Source organism: Salvelinus fontinalis, unplaced genomic scaffold, assembly GCF_029448725.1.
Source record: "Salvelinus fontinalis isolate EN_2023a unplaced genomic scaffold, ASM2944872v1 scaffold_0585, whole genome shotgun sequence".
NCBI classification, from domain to species: domain Eukaryota; kingdom Metazoa; phylum Chordata; class Actinopteri; order Salmoniformes; family Salmonidae; genus Salvelinus; species Salvelinus fontinalis.
The window spans coordinates 90,472-96,471 of record NW_026600794.1 but is presented as its reverse complement, the minus strand read 5'-3'; the positions used below and the strand labels follow the sequence as shown (position 1 = coordinate 96,471).

The window sequence follows — 6,000 nt, the reverse complement described above, 5'->3', positions numbered from 1 at the left end:
GTGCGAAAAGTACAAATCAATCCCAGAACAACAGCAAAGGACCTTGTGAAGATGCTGGAAGAAACAGGTACAAAAGTATCTATATCCACAGAAAAACAAGTCCTATATCGACATAACCTGAAAGGCCGCTCAGCAAGGAAGAAGCCACTGCTCCAAAAACGCTATAAAAAAGCCAGACTACGGTTTGCAACTGCACATGGGAACAAAGATCGAACTTTTTGGAGAAATGTCCTGTGGTCTGATGAAAAAAAAAATAGAACTGTTTGGCCATAATGACCATCGTTATGTTTGGAGGAAAAAGGAGGAGGCTTGCAAGCTGAAGAACACCATCCCAACCATGAAGCACGGGGGTGGCAGCATCATGTTGTGGGGGTGCTTTTCTGCAGGAGGGACTGGTGAACTTCACAAAATAGACGACATCATGAGGTAGGAAAATTATGTCGATATATAGAAGCAACATCTCAAGACATCAGCCAGGACATTTCACATTCTTAAAAAAAAGTGGTGATCCTAACTGACCTAAGACAGAGAATTTTTACAAGGATTACATGTCAGGAATTGTGAAAAACTGAGTTTAAATGTATTTGGCTAATGTATGTAAACTTCCGACTTCAACTGTATTTGGGCTGCTATTTCTGCTAGGCTGGTAACTAATGAACTTATCCTCTGCATCAAAAGTAACTCTGGGTCATTCCTGTGGTGGTCCTTAAAGTAATGATGGACTGTTGTTCACAGTTTATCAACTGTGTGTAGTGATCCCTTTTGTCTTTCCCGCTTCTATCTCAGTCCACGCCCACTTCCCTTTGTCCACCAAGCCGTCATATCGGCTTAGCCCACTAGGGAATCTTCCCTATCATTCGTTAGTAACCAGTATCTACTGTTAGCCGTCATATCGGCCCACTAGGGAACCTTCCCTATCATTCGTTAGTAACCAGTATCTACTGTTAGCCGTCATATCGGCTTGGCCCACTAGGGGATCTTCCCTATCATTCGTTAGTAACCAGTATCTACTGTTAGCCGTCATATCGGCCCACTAGGGAACCTTCCCTATCATTCGTTAGTAACCAGTATCTACTGTTTGCCGTCATATCGGCTCACTAGGGAACCTTCCCTATCATTCGTTAGTAACCAGTATCTACTGTTTGCCGTCATATCGGCTCACTAGGGAACCTTCCCTATCATTCGTTAGTAACCAGTATCTACTGTTTGTTTGCGCATTTCTGTGATTATTTAGTTAGTAAATAAATGATTAAGCAAATTGGTGTATGGATGATTTATAAAAAAAAGTCTGGGTTCGTGCAGATAACCAACAATTTACGACGTTTGGAATGAGACTGACGTGAGGTAAAGAATAATTAATTAATATATGACTAATTGATCAGATATTAAAATATCTGAAGAGTTATATTCAGAAAATTATAACTTTGTAATCTGAAGATTTTCCTTGGTGCCCCGACTTCCTAGCTAATTAAATTTACATTTTCAGATTAATCACAAAATAATAATTACAGAGAATTGATTTGATAAAATAAGTCTCCACTTTTAATGATGGCAAAGACACAACAATATTCAATTCATATTTTCTAATAAAAACATACAAATATATGTTTGAGTATACTTTGTACCATATCATTTCATATGGTAAAAACAGGTAAACACATTATCAGTCAACATTATAAGACAATGGGAACACTGTGTATGTTCTCTGATGAATTTTAAGTCAATGTGATGTGAAATATCAATATACCCACAAGGAGAAGTAATTAAGTCAATGTGATGTGAAATATACATTTACACACTAGGAATCATTATTCTCTCCTGTGTGGATTCACACATATTTTTTAAGTGACTGATGAGTGAAATGCCTTCCCCACAGTCTGAACATTTGTAAGGCTTCTCCCCCGTGTGCGGTCTCATGTCTTCTTTCAGGCGTCCTAATTTGGTAAAAACGCATTGCACTCTGGGATCAGTGGTAAGGTTTCTCCCCTGTGTGAATTCGCTCATGCTCTTTCAGGCTTCCTGACCGGCTAAAACTCTTTCCACACTGGGCGCAACGGAAAGGCTTCTCCCCTGTGTGTATTCGCAAATGATCTTTGAGGGTGTCTAACCGCTTAAAACTCTTTCCACACTGGGAGCAATGGTGAGGCTTCGCTCCTGTGTGTATCCGCTCATGTCTTTTCATGTTAACTAAATGGTTAAAACTCTTTCCACAATGGGAGCAGTAGTAAGGCTTCTCCCCTGTGTGAATTCGCTCATGAGCTTCCAGCTTAACTAACGCAGTAAAACTCTTTCCACACTGGGAGCAGTGGTATGGCTTCTCCCCTGTGTGTATCCTCCCATGTCTTTTCATGTTTCCTAACTGGTTAAAACTATTTCCACACTGGCCGCAATGGTATGGCTTCTCTCCTGAGTGTATTCGCTCATGAGCTTTCAGGCTTCCTAACAGGCTAAAACTCTTTCCACACTGGCCGCAATGGTATGGCTTCTCTCCTGTGTGTATTCGCTCATGAGCTTTCAGGCTTCCTAACCGGCTAAAACTATTTCCACACTGGGCGCAATGGTACGGCTTCTCTCCTGTGTGTGTCCTCTCAGGTCTTTTCAGGCTTCCTAACTTGATCTGGGAGCAGAGGTGTCGTCTTGCTAGTGTTTGTCTTGCTGGTGTCGTCTTGCTGGTCTTTGGTTCCTCCAAGTTTGGTGTTCCTCCTGCCAAAGACAGTGTTTATATAAAAAGAGACCAGAATGAAACCTCCACTCTCCAATTATGTGTAAATTTATTTACATTGCTTTGCCAAGATAATCCATCCACGTGACAGGTGTAGCATATCAAGAAGCTGATTAAACAGCATTACACAGGTGTTCCTTGTGCTGGGGACAATAAAAGCCACTCTAATGCCACAGATGTCTCAAGTTTTGAGGGAGTGTGAAAATGGATTAAGGACTGCAGGAATATCCACTGGAGCTGTTACCAGGGAATTGAATGTTGCTTTCTCTACCATCAGCCGCCTCCAACATCTTTTTAGAGTATTTGGAAGTCCGTCCAACAGGCCTCACAACTGCAGATCAAGGACCTCCACATCGTCTGAGGATCAGCCACCCGGACATCTGATGAAACTGAGGAGTATGTATCTCTGTAACAAAGCCCTTTTGTGGGGAAAACTAATTCTGATTTGCTGGGCCTGGCTCCCAAGTGGGTGGGCTTACGCTCCCACAGACCCACCAATGGCTGCGTCCCTGCCCAGTCATGTAACTGATTAGGGCCTAATAAAGGTATTTACATGACTCATGTAAATCGTTGCGATGATATTTCTGTTCAGTATATATAAATATACAGAACCAGTCAAAAATTTGGACACACCTACTCAATCAAGGGTTTAACTTAATTTTTTACTATTTTCTACATTGTAGAATAATAGTGAAGACATCAAAACTATGAAATAACACATATGGAATCGTGTAGTAAACAAAAAGAAGTGTTTAACAAATCAAAATATATTTATATTTGAGATTCTCCAAAGTAGCCACCCGTTGTCTTGATGACAGCTTTGCACACTCTTGGCATTCTCTCAACCAGCTTCATGAGGTAGTCATCTGGAAAGCATTTCAACTAACAGGTGTGCCTTGTTAAAAACAAATTTGTGTTTTTCCTTCTTAGTGCGTTTGAGCCAATCAGTTGTGTTGTGTCAAGGTAGGAGTGGTACACAGAAGATAGCCCTATTTGGTAAAATACCAAGTCCATATTATGGCAAGAACAGCTCAAATAAGCAGAGAAACAACAGTCCATCATTACTTTAAGACACAAAGATCAGTCAATCAGGAACATTGTCAAGAACTTTGAAAGTTTCTTCAAGTACAGTCGCAAAAAACATAAAGAGATATGATGAAACTGGCTCTAATGAGGACCGCCACAGGAAAGGAAGACCCAGAGTTACCTCTGCTGCAGAAGATAAGTTCATTAGTTACCAGCCTCAGAATGGAAAGGAAGACCCATAGTTACCTCTGCTGCAGAGGATAAATTCATTAGTTACCAGCCTCAGAATGGAAAGGAAGACCCAGAGTTACCTCTGCTGCAGAAGATAAGTTCATTAGTTACCAGCCTCAGAATGGAAAGGAAGACCCATAGTTACCTCTGCTGCAGAAGATAAGTTCATTAGTTACCAGCCTCAGAATGGAAAGGAAGACCCAGAGTTACCTCTGCTGCAGAGGATAAGTTCATTAGTTACCTCTGCTGCAGAGGATAAGTTCATTAGTTACCTCTGCTGCAGAGGATAAGTTCATTAGTTACCTCTGCTGCAGAGGATAAGTTCATTAGTTACCTCTGCTGCAGAGGATAAGTTCATTAGTTACCTCTGCTGCAGAGGATAAGTTCGTTAGTTACCTCTGCTGCAGAGGATAAGTTCATTAGTTACCTCTGCTGCAGAGGATAAGTTCATTAGTTACCAGCCTCAGAAATTGCAGTCCAAATAACTGCTTCACAGAGTTCAAGTAAGAGACACATCTCAACATCAACTGTTCAGAGGAGACTGTGTGAATCAGGCCTTCATGGTCGAATTGCTGCAAAGAAACCACTACTGAAGGACACCAACAAGAAGAAGAGACTTGCTTGGGCCAAGAAACATGAGCAATGGACATTAGACCAGTGGAAATCTGTCCTTTGGTCTGATGAGTCCAAATTTGAGATTTTCGGTTCCAACCGAAATGTCTGTGAGACGCAGAGTAGGTGAACGGATGATCTCCGCATGTGTGGTTCCCACCGTGAAGCATGGAGTGATGGTGCTTTGCTGGTGACACTGTCTGTGATTTATTTAGAATTCAAGGCACACTTAACCAGCATGGCTACCAAAGCATTCTGCAGCGATACGCCATCCCATCTGGTTTGAGCTTATTGGGACTATCATTTGTTTTTCAACAGGGCAATGACCCAACACACCTCTAGGCTGTGTAAGGGCTATTTGACCAAGAAGGAGAGTGATGGAGTGCTGCATCAGATGACCTGGCCTCCACAATCACCCGACCTCAACCCGAATTGAGATGGTTTGGAATGAGTTGGACCGCAGAGTGAAGGAAAAGCAGCCAACAAGTGCTCAGCATATGTGAGACCTCCTTCAAGACTGTTAGAAAAGCATTCCAGATGAAGCTGGTTGAGAGAAGCCCCGTGTGGCTCAGTTGGTAGAGCATGGCGCTTGCAACGCCAGGGTTGTGGGTTCAATTCCCACGGGGGGCCAGTACAAAAAAAAAAAAAAAAAGTATGAATGTATGTACTTGTAAGTCGCTCTGGATAAGAGCGTCTGCTAAATGACTTAAATGTAAATGTAAATGTGAGAATGCCAACAGTGTGCAAAGCTGTATTTGTATTAGTCAGGGACAGCCCTACTGGTAACAGATACCAGTGGGTAGATCTATTTATTTGTTCAAACTAAACTACAGCACTTACTTTGATGAGTCAAATCTGATCCTTTCTTCTCTTCTCCTCCTCTCACAGTTCCACTCAGCCCCGTTGTTTTCCTGCAGTCCACCAGCAGCACAGACAACCTCTTCATACCCAGCAGTAAGGCGCTACCGGGAGAGGCACGAAACGGGGACTCCGGGAGGGAGGAAGGGCTAGCGTTGTCCTGGTAACCATAAAGAGGGGACACAGACACATATCATTATGGATGCTGATGTCACTGTTGTCACTGTTGTCAGTGCTTTACAGAAACCCAGCCCAGACCCCGATAGAGCAAGCTGTATGCTAGACCAGACCAAGCTGTACCATCTGGTGTTCTGATGTGGAGAAACTCATCTCTGCCTCGTCAGCATCAGGATGTTGTTGAGGCTCCCCAGAGGATCCACGATAGTCATGTCTCTCTCCTGTGTGAATGAGAACATCAAACAGATGGTAAACTTATTACCGTCTATTACAGTCATAGGATCTTACAGGAGACATTAATATATCTAAATGAAATGGGTGCCTTTTGTGTCCCTTTGATATTTTAAGTATAAATTATGCTCCAATATTGAATT

At 42.3% G+C, this 6,000-nt stretch overlaps 1 pseudogene; it reads right to left on the bottom strand.

Moving 5' to 3' along the window:
- Positions 1-1,519: 1,519 nt before the first annotated feature.
- LOC129846550 (zinc finger protein 91-like) overlaps positions 1,520-6,000 on the bottom strand; it is a 54,862-nt pseudogene continuing 50,381 nt past the window's right edge.